Source organism: Sciurus vulgaris (genome assembly GCF_902686455.1).
Source record: "Sciurus vulgaris genome assembly, chromosome: 4".
Lineage (NCBI taxonomy): Eukaryota > Metazoa > Chordata > Mammalia > Rodentia > Sciuridae > Sciurus > Sciurus vulgaris.
In genome coordinates this window covers 55381890-55398466 of record NC_136464.1, presented here as the reverse complement: position 1 = coordinate 55398466, position 16577 = coordinate 55381890, and the positions used below count along the sequence as shown (strand labels likewise).

Below are 16577 nucleotides of genomic sequence, written 5' to 3'. Positions count from 1 at the left end.
TCAGGCCTTCAGTGACTCCGAGCCTGGCTCAGAACTCTATCCTGCCTGCCTTGGGGCCCGGCAACCCACCGGAAGCCCCCTTCCCTGGAACGCACCTGGGTGGGGCTCACCTGCACCTCATTTGCCAGGAGGAGAGGGTATGTCACTCAGTCTCCCGTCTTGGAGGCCCAAACACATCCGGGGGGCAGAGCCCCACAGAGACAGGGGTCAGGAGTGTGCCTGGCACCCCTCCAAGCCCTGGTCTAGCAGGCAACGCTGACTCGATCCTCTGGACGTCAAGAGCTTTTACTTGATTGGGGCACCAAGGCACCTACTCTGAGTTTCTTCTATGGACCTTGTCACGTGCTCTGGGACATCTGAAGGCAGCCGTGGCTGTGGTGGAGGGCGCCTCATCTCTGCAAAGCTTGCTGTATACAGTTCTCCACTTTTGTGCCCCAGGACTTTCTCCAAAGCTGGACATAATACGGGCCCTTAGGTAGGTGCAGCCTGGTTAAGGTGAGAGGGCTAATCCCAAGGCTGTCCTTGACCCCTGAGGATAGGAGCCAGCAGGGCGGGGAATGCCCCAGCTTCCCGCCCATGAGGGGCCATGCTTGGGCGGCTTTGGTGGGAGACTCTGCAGCCTCTGTCACACTCTGCCATTAGCTTTCCTCCTTCCCTGTCACACCCCCTCTCCATCCCTGCCTTCTGAGAGCACACCCCAAGAAACTCCTGCACCCAAGTCCCGTTCTCAGGTTCTGCTTTTAGTCAAAATAAGACACAGGAATGGTGGCACCACAAACCAAGTATGGTAAATAAGAGAAAGCACAAAACTGGACTCTGAGGCCCAACAAGGTCACTTCTACAACAGACAAGGGTGAGGGACAAGTTCAGATTAAATAAAACCCGATGTAGACGTGAAACGGATTGACAGGATCCTGGATTGGGGAAAAACAGGTGCTTTGAGGGACGAGCTGAAGGAATGTGAATGTGGCCCAGGCTGACAGTTAGTGATACTGTGGAACTGATGCTCTTGGGTGGCAATGATTCTGTGAGTCTGTGGGAGGACAACTTTGTTCCTAGTAGATACATGTTTATGGGTGAAGGGTCACAAAATTGGCAAGTCACTTTCAAATTATCAGAAAATAGAGGTGGGCAAGAGGGAGAGAGCTCTATTATTCTGCCATCCCAGGGGCCAAAAGTTACTCAGAACCTCCTCAGGTATCAGCCACAGGGCTCACACACACGGTTTCACAGGGAGGGACCTGCAGCTCTGGCTGTTTTACATCATCTTTCCTCCTCAGTAATGACACCAATGTCTTTCTGGATCAACATTCAGAGACCAGCCTTGTCCTTTTTGATAGCCACATAGTTTTCCATGGATACATGTAATTTACTTTCCTATTCCCAATCAACACTGTGCATAGTCCTCTCGCAAACATCTTGGTGCACTTTACTAGTTACCTCTTGGGACACATTCCTGGCAAGGGAACTGCTGGGTCCAAGGGATGCCTCAGGACACCCCCTACACATATTGGGTGGTGGTGGGAATCTTCTGAGTCATCCTACAGTAAGCAAAAGAAGAGTTTTCCATTTTCCTGGGTCCTAGCCACCCAGTCGCTCTTCCTGGAGGCAACTAATGTTATTGGTTTCCAGGAAATTCTTCCAGGATAATCTGTCCTTCTGTATCAATAGGTAGGGGGCGCTGGGGCTGGGGCTCAGTGGTGGAGCACTTGCCTGACATGTGTGAAGCACTGAGGTCCATCCTCAGCACCACATATAAATAAATAAATAAAATAAATAAATAAATAAATAAATAAATAAAATAAAGGTATTGTGTCCATCTACAACTAAAAAATTTTTAAAAAGGTAGGTACATGTTCCTCCCCAGCTAGCTGGCTTTCTTTCTTTCTTTCTTTCTTTCTTTCTTTCTTTCTTTCCTTCCTTCCTTCCTTCCTTCCTTCTTTCTTTCCTCTTTTTATACATGTTCCTCCCCAGCTAGCTTGCTTTCTTTCTTCCTTCCTTCCTTTCTCTTTCTTTCCTTCCTTCCTTCCTTCCTTCCTTCCTTCCTTCCTTCCTTCCTTCCTTCCTTCTTTCTTTCCTCTCTTTATTTCTTTCCTGTCTTCCTTTCTTTTGGTTCTTGGGATTGAACCCAGAGTTGCTCTACCACTGACCTCCATCCCTAGCCCTTTTTACTTTGAGACAGGGTCTCACTAAGTTGCCCAGGCTGGCCTCGATTTTGCAATCCTCCTGCCTCAGTCTCCTAAATCACTGGGATTACAGGCACACACCACTGCACCCGGCTCCCAGCCTACTCTTTCCACAAATGATAGCTTTCCATGTACACTGATTGGCCCTTCTAGCCCATCTAAAAAGCAGATTCTTTAAGAAAAATAAAACACAACACAATATGCTTTATTAAGCAGGCTTCAAAATATTGTCTCAAGATCTTTTTTTTTTTTTTTTTTTTTTTTCCAAATCAGGCCCCAAAGAGGGGATTTTAGTAAAATAACTGACTTTAGAATTTTATATCCTCTGTCTTGTCCAGATTGTCTCTGGGTAAGTGGCTTTTGGATGACGGGGACTCGGGCAGAGGGAGTGACTTTGCAGAAGTCTGTCTGGCCGGAGCTCCATGCAGAGGGGATCTTGCCACCAGTAACTAGCCAAAGTCACATCTCTAGCCACCCCAGCATTCTAAAAGGAGATACTGCCCCTCACCTCCTGCCCTGGCCCGGGTTATTTTTATCCGTCCCAATCACTGGTTAGCCTGGCAGCCCTGTCATTTGGGATCCTGGCCGCCCCTATACTGCAATTCCCAGCAGACACTCAGACGACAGGGCTGAGCTCGGGATTTGAACCCAGGTCCTCCCGTCCCAGGCTGTCCTGGTGGTGTCCCTGGTGGGAGGAGCTGTAGAAGAGCTTCCCAGCCACTCACAGGCCTTCCTCCCTTCTGTCTCCAGGGTGGGAGGTTCAAGCACAGGGGTTAGCGGGAGTGGTGGCGCCTGACTTATTTCAGACGTGGTGGCGAAACCCACTCACAGTGCTTCAGTGGGGCGGGGGTTACTAACGTGGCCACCCCCTGAGTGAGCTCTGTCCCACCAGCTTGAATGAGGGCAGGTATCCAGCTGCCAGGACTACCGTTGCAGTCAGGTGGGCCCTTGGGTTCCTCACCAACCCCTGGTGGCATTCCCGTCACCGTGGAAACCAAACCCCTGGCCATTCTCCTAATGACATCTTCGGACAGCATCCCACCAGTTCATAAGCCCCTGCTGATCCAAGAGAGAGGCGTAGGGCAGTTTGGGGTCTCCAGGGCTGCAGGGCTGACCTGTTGACCCAGTTTCTGGCCAGGATACCAGGAAGTGGGAAAACACCAGGATCAGCTCATTGGGCAGGGAAGCTGGGGTGGCTGGACCCTGTGCTCAAGGCTAGAGAATAAAGGGCTGCAGGCTGCTGATCCATAACTGCAAGGGATCTTCAGTGTCAGACTAATCCCATGTCCTTGTTGTCCAGATGAGGAGACGGAAGTCAGAGAGGGGAAGCCACACAGGATTCGCATATCAGGATGGCATGGTCTGGGGTTGGATTCTCTGGAGCAGGTCCTGAGTGCAGATCATGTGGAAGTGATTGTTTGGGATTATTAGCCCAAAAAGCCAGCAGGGAGTCGGGAAATGGGCATGGGAAACAGGGGCGGCAGAGGAAGGGGTGGGGGCAGGCCAAGTAGCGCAGGCATGGGAGGTCTGCTCTGGGGGCAGTCTGGGGCACCCTTCAACCATTCCCAGTCCAGGGCTGGAGATTCTATGGCTCCACATGAAGGGCTGCCCCAGAGGATGGAAATTCCAGGCACATCCAGGGCTCCCTCATAGCACAAGCCAGGCAAGTGCTGGCAGCTCAAGGCTGTCCTCCAACAAAGGGATGCCAGCGCTGGCCGCGGGAGCCAGCACACTGGGAGGGGTGTGCCCAGAAGGCAGAGCCAGGGCGAGGGACGTGGGGGGATGTGGAAAGTCACCTCATCTGCATCAGAGGTCATCCAATCAACTCCTCATTGTGCGAAGAAGGAAACCAATGCCCAGAGAGGGCAAGTGATTTGTGCAGGGCTTCACAGCTAGGTCACAAGAGGGCCAGGGCTGGGATTTTTCCAACACCAACGGCTTTTCCAGGGTACTCGAATGTTTCCACCTTCAAGCCGCTGGAATGGAGGTACCCAATCAGGGAGGTGCATGGGGAGACTCAGAAGCCCAGAGGGGGTGGGCAGTGCCAGGGCGAGCCCCTGGCAGGTATGACTCCACCTGACAGACCGGCTTGCACAAGGGAGGCATTCTAAAGGCTGCAGAACTCGAGAGACGTGGGGCTCCTCCAAGTGCACTGCCCGGCGTGTGTGCAGAAGCCAGAGGGGCAGAGGAGATGCTGGAGCCCAGAGCAGTCAGCTTTGCCCTTGACCTCAGGCTCCTGATACTGGGAGGGAAGGGTACTTTCCAAATTAACACACGTCCCCGCCTCTCCATCTGCCTGGCTGTGCTGAGGCTCCGCCTTCTTCGCCTCTCTTCCAGACCTCGCAGGGCCCTGAGCAACCCCCCCTCCCCCCCACCCCGCCCGGTGCAGCTGTGCAGGGCCCCAGGCCTGGGAGAGGCCTGTACTTAGTTTGACATTCCGCTGCCGCTGTCTTGAAGTTCCTACTAATTTGTGAATGAGTGTCCCACGTTCTTATTTTTTGCCGACACTTAAATTGGGTAGCCAGTCCTGGATGAATGAATGAACGCCTCTGAGTCTTAGCACATGCTGCTTCCTCTGTCCAAATGTCTCCTCCCTCTTCACCAGGGGTGCTTACCCAAACCTTATTCCACCAAGGTCCTGACACGCTTCAGAGATTTTGTTTTCGTTTTGTTTTTTTAATCCAGGGGTGCTTAACCCCTGAGCCACCTCCCCAACCCTTTTTTGTATTTTATTTAGAGACAGGGTCTTGCTGAGTTGCTTACCGCCTCACTTTTGCTGAGGCTGGCTTTGAACTCACAATCCTCCTGCCTCAGCCTCCTGGGCCTCTGGGATTGCAGGTGTGTGCCACCGTGCCTGGCTTAAAAGACTCTTATAAAGCACAGAGGACAGAGATGTTGGGAGGATCAGAGGCAACCTGGACTGGGAAGGAGTCAGGGACTTGCCACAGCAGGAAGTTCCGAGACCTGTGGGGCAAGTAGAGGAGGCTGTGCTGCTGGCCTGCTCTACAGAGAGCTGGAACCTGGGAGGGGGACTGTTGGGGGAACAGAGGAGTGAACATCCCACCTCTCACTACTGCCCTGCCACCTCCTGTCAGTGCCTCCCATAGGCTGAGCCCCACAGGATGCCAGAGCACAGGGGCCCAAGGAATGCAGTCTTTGGGGTCCACCCTCTGGAAATAGAATGGCTGAGAAGGGCTGGGAATGGACTCGGGAAACTTGTTAGGCATCTTTACCCTGCAAACCTTTGGAGGCATCCCTGGGGATAAGAAGTGTCCCCTCTCCTGTGCCTCTCACATGATGGTAGTGGTGACCGCTGCCACATGGCCTGCCAGGCACTATGGCGAGCTCCTCCACAGTGAGTTTACTATTGCCCGTATTATAGATGAGGAAATGGAAGTACAGAAAAGTCACAGCCAGCAGTGGGGAGAGCTAGCATCTGAGCCCAGGGTTGCCTGACCTTCCTCCTGTGCTGTGAGCTCTGGTCCTGGTTGCCTGACTCTGCAATACTCACCGTGTCTGTCTCTGCCCCGCTCTGCAAGCTCCCCAGCACAGGGACATGTGGCACTCCAGTGTCTCTCCAGAACCCAGCACATGGAATGACTACTTGGTAAATATTTGTTGAATGAATGGATAAAAGAGTATACACTGCAGACATTTTCCAAAATATTATGTTTTAGTCAGCTTTTTCGCTGCTCTGACAAGAATAATGAGAGGAGGAAAAGTTTATTTGGGGACTCACAGTTTCAGAGGTCTCAGTCCATAGATAGCAGGCTCCATTCCTCAGGGCTCAAGGTGAGGCAGAACGTCATGGCAGAAGAGTGTGGCAGAGGGAAGCAGCCCTCGGGATGATCAGAAAGCAAAAAGAGAGGTCTCCACTCTCTAGATACAAATATATACCCCAAAGCCACGGCCTCAATGACCCACCTCCTCCAGCCACACCCTACCTGCCATCAGTTTCCACTCAATTAATCCCATCAGGGAATTAATCCACCAATTGCATTAAGGCTCTCATAACCTGATCATTTCTCCTCTAAGTCTTGCATTGTCTCACACATGAGTTTTGGGGGGCACCTCACATCCAAACCATAACATACAATGATTATTTCTTCTCTCTTCTTTTTTCCCTACCTGTTAGTCCACTTTCTAACAGTATGACAAAATACCAGAGACAATCAACTTGAAAGGAGAAAAGATTTCCTTTGACTCACAGTTTCAGCTGTTTCAGTCCATGGTCCCTTTGGGCCTGTGGTGAGGCAGAACCTCATATCGGGAATGCAAGGAAGAAGAGGCATTTCCAGTTCAAGGCTGCTGGGAAATGAGGGAGAACCGACAGGAAGGAATGGGTTATCACCCCTTCAGGACATTTTCCCAATGACCTAACTTCCCCCAGCCATGCCCCTCCTCCTGAATGTTCCACTATCTCCCAACAGCATCTGAACTGGGGAACCAATCCTTTAACATGGGCATTTGGGGGACATATAAGATCAAACCATAGTACTACCCTTGATCCCCGCTCAATAACAAAGACTGTCCCGTGGACTCTATTTCCCCTATATCCCAAAAGTCTCTGGGGATCCCTAGGCCCACTAAGGGTGGGGGTGCAGGGCCCCTGCTCCCAAGCCACAGCCTAGTGACTAAGAATATGCTCTTTAGAGGCAGACTAGCTAGCACACGATGGGGTCAGTGGCAGTGGTGATATTGATGAAGCCGAAGTCACAGACCCCCTTAGACGTGGCTGCTCTCACCCTCTCCTTCCTTCACGCAGCCGTGGTGACCAGTTCTGCACGGAACGTGATCAGCTTCGCCAGGGTGCAGCCTGCTGGCACCTGGCCTGATGTTCCCACAGCATGCTCAGGCCCCTAGTCCTGGATCCTCTCTGAAATCGAAGCATGAGATGCCACTGGATTCTGCTTGGCGTCCATCTCTATTTAACCACAACGTCTGGGTTAAAGCCCCTTGGGTAAGCATTGACCCATGAGAGACAGGAGCTGGTGGGTGTGTTCTTTCCCTTTCCCACCTTGGTCCCTCTAGCCTGGGGTGCATTTTGTGTGACTTCTTGAAGGAGACTCTCGTGGGACAGAACATTCATTCAAAAGCAGTGGCTGTTGGGGACACACCCCTGCTTCACTCCCCTGGTCCCCCACCCCCTACTGCTGCTCCTTGAGATCTGCTTCCTAACAAAGGACTGAACATAAGCCCTTGGCCTCAAGCATTGCTTTCTTGGAGATCCAGGCTAAGACAGACATTATCTTCCTCTTAGGGTTTGTGAGAAGTGAATTAAGCTTATTAGCAGAAGGGACCTAGCTCAGGGCTGGCTGTCTCCTCCCCTCTGGGTTCCCCCCTCCCTGTTCCCCACATTCTGCCAGTCTCTGTCCTGATGAAGCTGAACTCACCTTGCCTCTCTCCTTTCCCATGGCCACTACCTGGCCCAGGCACCCAGCTCCTGCCCTGGACCTGGCCTAGCCCTTCTCACAGCGAGCTGCCAGAGTGCAAACCTGCTGTGCCCCTGCTCTGCCTCAAACCCTTCTGTCCCCGGGCTCCTTACACCAGGTTGCAATCCTGCCCCCTCCTCTGCTACCCAGCAACTGCTGCCTCTACCTGGAATCTCCCAGCATGCCTCACTCCCCTCTTCATCGCTGACACCGAGTGTTAGCAGAAACAGGCTGGGATAATGGTGCACACCTATAATCCTAGCTGCTCAGGAAGCTGAGGCAGGAGGATTGCAAATCTGAGGCCAGCCTGGGCAATTTAGGGAGACCCTGTCTTAAAATAAAATTTAAAAAAGGGCTGGGGATGTAGCTCAGTGATAGTGTGAATTTGGGATTCAATTCCCTTGAAAGAAAGAAAGGAAGAAAGGCTGAGGCAGTCTTCAGTCCTTAGTCTAAGTCTTATTTAAGGAGCTTTTATGTACTTATCGAAGTGCTGGTGACTGAATGCAGGATGCTCTATGGTTCCACCACTGAGCAACATCCCTGGCCCTATTTATCATTTTATTATTTATTTACTTACTTACTTAGGTACCAGGGATTGAACTGAGGGACACTTAATCACTGACCCACATCCACAGCCTGTTCTTATGTTTTATTTAGAGACAGGGTCTTCCTAAGTTGCTTAGGACCTCACTGCTTTGCAGAGGCTGGCTTTGAACTCACAATCCTCCTGCCTCAGCCTCCAGGGCCACTGGGATGACAGGTGTGCACCACACTGTGTGGCTATTTATTTACTTTACTCCTCCCCCATCTAAGGATTGAACCTATGGCTTCTCACGTGACAGGCAAGTGCTCTACCCCTGAGTTACATCCCAGCCCTGGAAGAGATTTTTGTACACACACAAAACAGAGTGGACAGTGTGAGTCTGTTCAAGTCACTGAACCTCTCGGGACGTTTGCTACCTTTTCTTTTCAAAGGTTCCCACAGCTTCTTTGCAGGGTTGCTGTGAAGACTACTTGACTTAAAATGGGTAAATAACACCCAGTACTTTTTGCTAAATAAGTGATGTTTTTCTCCCTCCTTCTCTGATCCTTGATAGTCTTAAGTGAGTTTTTAGGGGGCAAAGGAGGCTGAGACGGGGGAGGAATGGGAAGAGAGAAGAGCTTACTCTAGGCTGTGGCGCTCTGGACCCTTAACCTTGGGTTGAGTTGGCCTCTTTATATTCCTGCTCTTCTTTCTTCTCCTTTGTCCCAGGGAATTCTTCCCTGAATCACTGTCCCGATAGTTTCTAGTTTTTCCTAGCCCAGGAAGAGGATTTTTCCTGGTTCCTGGGACGGCTCAGTGGCTTCCTGGTCCAGGCTGCCTTAAGAGGACAGGCGGCACGCACAGGCTCCCTCCTGGAAGCCAGATGCTAAGTAAGAAGTCTTCCCCAGCTGTCTCTCCGAACTGCCATGTGAGCAAGCTACTCATGTGCAGGCAGAGGTCACGCTGAGAGGCACCCAAGTGCCCCTCCTATGAGTAAAGTCTTGGAATTTCGCAGCCCAGCCCCACCCTGCCCAGTTGCCAGCCGAGTGGTGACGGTTGAGGCCATGCAGTGGAGGCCTCTCCCAGCGCCATCTGGCCCACCACAAAATCACGAGAAATAGCACATTTTTGTTACATCATTATGTTTGGGGATGATTTTTTTATGCAACAGATAAATTAATGCATAAAATGAAAGTTTACAATTGTATATGTTATAAATAACATACAACACATGCATCATCGTTATTATTTTATTTTTATTTCTGAACCCTTTCAGGGGAAGTGGGCAGAAACTACCCCTCTAAATCTTTGGTATCTCTGATGAACAAAACCTCATTTCACAAAGTCACAGCCACAGTTATTGCTCAGGAAATTTGACATTGTTACAATATCATGATTTATTCAGTTCCTATTCATATTTTGCCAATTATCTAAATAATGTGTTTCATTGTGTTTTTTTTTTTTTTTTTTTTTTTTAGTTCCAGCATCTGGTTCAGGGTGACACAAGGCATTTAGTGGTAATATTTAGTGGTAATATTAGTTATAGATAGCTGTAGAGCAAGTTGCCCTGAAGTTAAGGTGGCTCAAAACAATATTTACCGTCTCAGTTTCTGTGAATGGGAATCTGGACCCCGCTCAGCAGGTTCTTTAACTCAGGGTCTCTCTCAATGCAACAATCGAGGCGCTGGTCACAGTCTTCTCAGACTTCAGGGGGCCCACCTCTGCTTCGACCCTTATGCTGTGATTATGGGCAGGATTCAGCAGCCAGGTGGACTTGGGACCTCAGGTCCAAGCTGACTGTTGACTCAGAGGCCTGTTAGCTCCTTGAAATGCGGTGTCTTCATAGGGTGGCTCACAATTTGGCAAATTTCTTCATGGAGAGGAAGCAAATTGAGAGGAGTCAGAGAGAGAATTCTAACAAGACAACAGTCTCTGTCTTTTGTCACCTAATCTCAGAAGCCTGTCACTGAAATCTGCTTAACACAGTGGCTCACGTCTCTTTAGTCTCTTGTCATCTGGCCCCAGTGCTTGGCCTTCTTTTGTCTTCCCTATCATTAGCATTTTAAAGTTACAGGCCAGTAGTTGCGTAAATGTCTCTGCTGATCCCCGTGACTAGACTCAGGGGTTGCAAATGGGCTGATTGGGGCGGGGACATCCACACTGTTGTGTTCTCACTGCATCCCATCAGGGGCTTTGCCCCATGACCAGTGGATTGCTTGGTTAAGGGGGTGCTTGAGTGTCCACATCCTAAGCACGCTGCAGTGGTCTCCAAAGATCTGGAAAGTTCTCTCCATTTTTTCAAACAGTGAAAAATTAAGATCAATTCTCTTGACCAAGCAATTATGTCAAGAAGTTGAGCCTGGAGACTACTTTAGGATAAACACTTCCAAGGTCCTGGCTCAGATAGTTACCTCTACCCACCGGCACTCAAGATGCCCTTACTGGAGGCCTGGGGAGGCTATGTCCTTGCACACCTCTGCCTCCTTCCCCACCTACGGACCTCGATCTCGCCTCCAAGCCCAGGCTGGGGTCTTCAGCCCTGGAAACAGGGCACCACAGGCCCAAGGGTCAGCTGTCGCATGGTGTTCTGTGTGCCTGGTGCCCCCTGAAGTTGTGCAAGCCTGCAATCGGTCCTGTTCTGGAATCCCTGACCCAGGCTTGCCCCAGGTAGTACATGTGTCACTGGCATTTGTTTAGACACGTCTGTCTTCTGTAGACAGAGGCTAGGACCAAGACTTGGTTACCTTCTGGGTCCCAGTTTCCACTCTGTGCTCAATCAGGGACTTCTCAGTCCCGCTCAGTTTCCCTGTCCCCATCTGCAGCACAGAGTCCCATTCTCTATGACTGCTGGTGACGCAATTCTAACTCTTGATCTTTGCATCTCCTGAGGTGCATCACAAACTTCCACAATAAAATCCAAGACTCCCTATATCCCAGCGGGAAAACCCTCCAGACCAGGCCAACAGGTGCAGTTCAATGTGACTTCTCAGATTCATGAGATGGAAATACTCCCCATCCCCCCGCCCCCATCTAAAAAGAGGTAGCAGAGCCTGGGCGGCCCAGGTACAAAGTTACCCTGATACTCACAAGGCTGGCTTCTGGTCCTTGTCACTACTGCTAATAACATTTGGGTACATGAGGAAGGGATAATTTTGTTGTAAGGGAATTAAAAATGATATTGTGTGATTGACTTTTTCTGTAATGTGTTTATTCATTTACATCCCCAAACTGGAATCTGGCTTAATAATCTAATAACAGGACAAATCAAATGATTAGTGACAATGAGAGTTATAATAATTTGGACTCTGAAGATCAATTTTTTCTTAGAAGTAAAATTAGTGGTTCTATCTGAGGTAATAGCTACAGAGTCCAATTGACTAAAATTAGAATTGGAAGATAATGGATTATTTTAAATACCCACTACATCAAACAAAACATATCACAGAGTCCAGATGACTGCATATATAGGGGGTGACATTATAATCTGACTAAAGAGTATGTGACTCGTGCGGAGGATTGTATGATTGGTTAGGACACCTATTTCCCTCATCTGTTACCTTTTCTTCTGCAGGTCAGACTATGTTTTTGATTGTTTTATCATTGGTCATAACATTTCTATTGGATATTGCATGTAAATGTTGCATCAGATGCACAGGATGGAAAAAGAGGAAAATCCAGACCAGATCCTGATGCCTAATAACAGTAACATGACCCAGGGATTTCTTTCTCTATGGTTTTAACAACTATGTCTGTTCTAAAGATAGTCAGGTTATTCAGGTTTGTCCTTAACAGATCTCAGGAATGAGCCCTCCTAACTCCATGGGTCCTAAAACAACATTTGGCCTCAGCGTGCACAGAATGTGTGGTCTGGCCAACCAACAGGGGCATCTGCAAACTGAATTTCTCCATAGACACGGAGTTTGTATTTGGGAGCTTCCTGGCTGTTTGAACAGGGCTGATTGGTGATCAGAGACCTTGTGGAGAGGTGGAGTAAATAGGGTCGTACTGGGCTATCTTTGGTTACCTTTCCTATAGTTCTGTCCACCTCTGTGTCTGATCCAGCATTTCTGTGACCACTGGATAAATGGATAAAGCTCTGCTTGACAGACTTCTGGCCTCTCCCAACCTTAAAGCTGGAAATGAGTCAGCACTTGAATGAACCTGTAGACTTCCCAGTTTTACTGAAAACAACATGTGTCTTATGGATTTCCCCTTTTTGTAGTCCATTTGATGACCACACCTACTTTCTTTGGGGACTATATGAGCTTAAGTAATCTTCTTTACAAAAAAAAAAAAAAAAAAAGTCTTTTCCAGGTCACTTGTTTGAGTTCCCAGGGAATGGTCACTCATGTTTGACTCAGAATCAACTTTTGATTTCCTCAAAGCAGAGCTGTTACTTTCCATGGTCAGCTCCAAACCTCTTGGAGAGCATGTGCGCTGATTCCCAGGCAGAAGCCCCTACAGAGAAGATTGGGAAGGGCAGTGGAAGATGCAGAGAGAGGGATTCAGAAAGGTTACCCAAAAGGTGATCTGGAGTCTGAATTTTCACCAAACCTCAGGTCTCTTTAACAGGCCAGAGTTGTAAGTAGTGGAAACAAAGCACCCAATGAGGACTTTCTACTAAAAAGCATCCAGTGTCTCACATCAGAATCTGGAGCACTCTGCCCAGGCCCCTCCAGTCTGCTTTGGCAGAAGCCATAGCTGTTCTAGACCCAAGTAATGAACAGGAGCCCTCTGACTGTTGTCATCTGGGAGGGGTCCTGAGTAGGCCGCCAGTGGTCAGTTCTAACTGGTTTTGTATCTGCTGCCTAAGAAACGTCTGTTATCTCCTTTCTGTGAACGTTGAGAAAAAGAGGGAAGCCAAGTACCCATGTCCAGGTTTTCCCTTTTTTAATTTTTCTACTTCGCCTTTATAGGAAATAATTTGTTCCTTGTGTTTAAACCCTACACACTCCCACTAAACGTCGGGACAGCTGTCTTAGGCCTGAAAGAGCTCATGATGCTAGGTCCTACGAGGAAGTCCCAGGAGGAAAACCCAGGGCAAGTTCCAATCAAAGACACCCTCCTGACATGGCCTTCACCAGGATGCCAGAGAGAAACAGGGAAGTTCGGTTTGGGTTCCCATATTGAGCTCCTGGAGAAACTGGCCTTTCTACCCCAAACTAGACACTGCCCAGCTGGTCACTGCGCTACGCCAGGAGGCGACCCGGATCCCCCTTCCCTTCCAGTCTCCAGTCAGAGGCGCCAACTGTCAGGAAGGGTCCGAAGATAATGCCAAGCAGCCCTGGCTCTGTCAGCCAGCGAGGACCCTTCCTGGATGTGGTCGAATTCGCGGAGTCCTGGACAGGCTGCTTGCGCAAGAAAGCACAGAAGAGAGGGTGGGTGACCTGTTGCCCCCCAGGAAGGGGGGTGCGTGGTCTTTGGAAACCCGCCGGACCATCCCATAGTTCAGCTCCCGCTGCACCAGGGGGACGGGAAGACCCTCCCCTGGGAGGAGCTGGCGGAGAATGCGCGCAGCCGAGGGGTCTCCCTGGGACGCGAAGGTAATGGCACCAGGGACTATGGCAGGGTGAAGCCACAGGATCTCCATGCAGGCTCTCTCGTCATCTACCCAGCCCAGGGCAGGCAACTGCTCCCAGCCTCTCCCGGAGAGGTAGAGATCCGAGCGGTCCCCAGCAAGTCCCCGGGGACGCGCGGGTCGAGGGGCAGCGCCCGGAACAAAGGCCCACCGAAGGGTCCCGGAGAGCGCGCCCCCCCCGGGGGCGGGTCCCATCCCCCGCAGCTCCTCCCCTGCTCTCCCTCCTCCCTCCCGCCCCAGAGGCCCGGCGGGCGCGCAGCCCCATCATCGCCAACTTCGCCAACCGTTCCCAAGTTGCCGGGCGCGCCCGGGTGGGAGCTGGGTGGGGTGAGAGAGGAGCCGGAGGGAGGAGCGGGAGGGAGAGCCGAGGGAAGAGGAGGGCGGAGGAGGGAGAGGAGAGGGAGGAGGAGGGCTGCCGGGGCTCCTAGGACCCGGTTCCGGAACCCGCGGCGGGGCGCGGGCCGCTCGCCCACGTCGGGCCGAGCGGGGAAGGCACCAGGCAGGACCGCTCGCTCGCCGGCTTGCGGCGCTAGACTGCGCCCGCCTGGCGCCGCTTCCTGCCGGGCGAGCGGACCGGCCGGGCCGCGCCTCCTCCTCCTCCCTCCCTCCCTGCCGCCCGAGGGAGGGCGCTGAGCCCCGGCCGCGGAGCCGCTTCTGCCGGGAGCTCCAGCTACGAGGGCGAAGTTTCGAGTGGATGCTGCCCGCGCTGGACGCCGACCCGGGAGAGTCGGATCCGCCCTCGCCCGAGGAGGCTCGGCCGCGGGGTAAGTGGGGCCCCAGAGTCCCGGAACCGCCTGCCGGGCTCGGCGGAGGCCGCCCAGCGGTGCCTTTCGCGTCCCGCCGCTCGCGCCAAACTTTGGAAGCAGGGGCAGACGGAGGGTGGGAGAGGGGTTCCCGGCTCGGGGAAACCCCCGCGCAGGCGCCTCAACCCGCTGCACCCAGATCTGCATCTGCCAGGTACACGCGCCCCCTCGCCGCTGCAGCCCCACGCACGGCGCGTACGCATGTTAGCACACGCCGCCCCGACCAGGCACATGCCGCAAACTGAAGTGCACACTCCTGCGGGCTTCCGGACTTTGGCTTTGAACCCAGGCTCGTCCCCATCTCTCCCAATTGAATGCATGGTCTTTGTCTACGGCCCCCGCAATCCCTCAGTGAGAGGGAGCCCCCAAAGTGCCAGGGGCAGGGGACAGACTGCCTGGACTTTGGAAAGTCGTGACTGAGATCCCGAGGCCGCGGAGTGGGGAGGAGAAAGCAGACCTTGCGGTCGGTTTTGCGGGTTCGGCAGGAGAGGATTAGGTGGAAGCGGGTTTGGTGCGGAAACTCGGCGTCTGGGTGATGTGTGAGCAGCCCTTCCGGAGGCGAGGCCAGGAGACTGGAGGGACTGATTCATAAACTCACATCGGTGTGCTGGGGTCTGAGCAGGGTGGAGAAGGCATGCGGGTGGTGCTGCGCTGGACAGCTGAGTGTTGACGGTGACAGGGCCTTGGAAGGAAGCAGAGACCCTTCCCCCTAGCGGATGTACTTCCTCAGAGGGACTTCCAAGGGGTCGGGGTGAGGAGATTCCAGCTGTGTATGTGCCCGGGGAGGAGGGAGACTCCAGGGGTGTTAGGAAGACATTTATTTTCTTTGCACCTTAAGTCGTGTTTGGTTTCTGATGCTTGGCATTCTGGGCCTGGTGCAGTTCTGGGCACAGTGGGTATTCAGTAAGTAGTTGCTTGATGAGTTAACACCAATAATTAATGTCTTATGCAGTCGCTCTGAGCTGAGCCCATTGGACTTCAGCCAGGTTAGAATTGGTCTTCCTGTAAAGGTAGGGTCCCTGGGTGGCCTGAGGGAACCCTGCCTCATAAGTTTGAGGAAGTAGCCCAGCTGTGTGTTCCACTGTGCCTGTGGGCTAGCATTGAACTTTTAGTGTCTTATCTCCCTCTCCCAGGACAGCATCCCCGGTAGCTGGGGGTGGAGTGGGAGATGTCTGCTGATTGGCTGACTCAGTGGGGTCTCAGAAAATTACTTAGATGGGCAGCAGAAAGTAAGAGTAGATTACAGCAGCCCTCCAACATCCTGACTTTAGGGGAGAGGGCTGTGTAAGTAGGAGAAAGACTTGGGCCAGGCTAGTGACAAGTACCAGGGCAGAGAGACCATGGGACTTGTGGAATTGGGGGGGCACCTGCTTTTCTTCCTGGCTCCTGCTAGTCTGGCGAGATGAGTCTCAGGAAGGGTCTCTGAGCTGTATCTTCCAGCCAGGGCTTTGGGTGGTGGTGGCAGCAGGTGGAGGGGAGGTCACAGTCCCTGTACTAAGTGTTGGTGTGGATTCTTCTCTGCCATTTGGCATGAGTTTCCCAGAGGAGCAGAAGCAGCCCCTGTTCCTGGAACTGGGATTGGGAGCACACAAAGATGTGGGGGCAACCTAGGAATGTCATGGAAAATGGCTCTCTCCCCACGCTGCCCCCTCATGGAGATCTCTGACTCGGTGCAGGGTGCAATTAAGCTTCCAAATACTGAAATAGCACACCATGTGGGAAGGGCTGAGGACGTGGCCCCAGGTGAGAGAAGGAGTGCTCTGGCCTCTGGCCTTGGCCACCCCCAAATTGAAGCAGAATGCTGCACACAGCCAGTCACTTCCCCACCTTTGCCAGTCTTTGTGCCTTCTGGGAGCCAGGAGCTGTAGTCATTATCTCGTGAAGCCATTACATCCCTGCAAGGTTAGTACTTCATCTCCCTTTTACAGATTAGGAAACTGAGGCTCAGAGAAGTTAAATCACTTCTTATAAAAGTCACAAAACTGATGAGAGACAAGGTCAGGAATTGAACCTGGGGAGTCTGTCTCCCAAATATGCTGTCTCCATCATGCCAGG

The 16577-nt window shown here is 51.9% G+C and overlaps 1 protein-coding gene across 1 annotated transcript in view; it reads left to right on the top strand.

Annotated features, from left to right (window-relative positions):
- The first annotated feature begins 14080 nt into the window (after positions 1-14080).
- Positions 14081-16577, top strand: part of CHST3 (carbohydrate sulfotransferase 3) — a 33133-nt gene continuing 30636 nt past the window's right edge. Inside the window, exon 1 of the mRNA XM_079137101.1 lies at positions 14081-14483. The gene's annotated coding sequence lies outside the window, so the exon portion shown is untranslated. The remainder of the gene's footprint in view (positions 14484-16577) is intronic.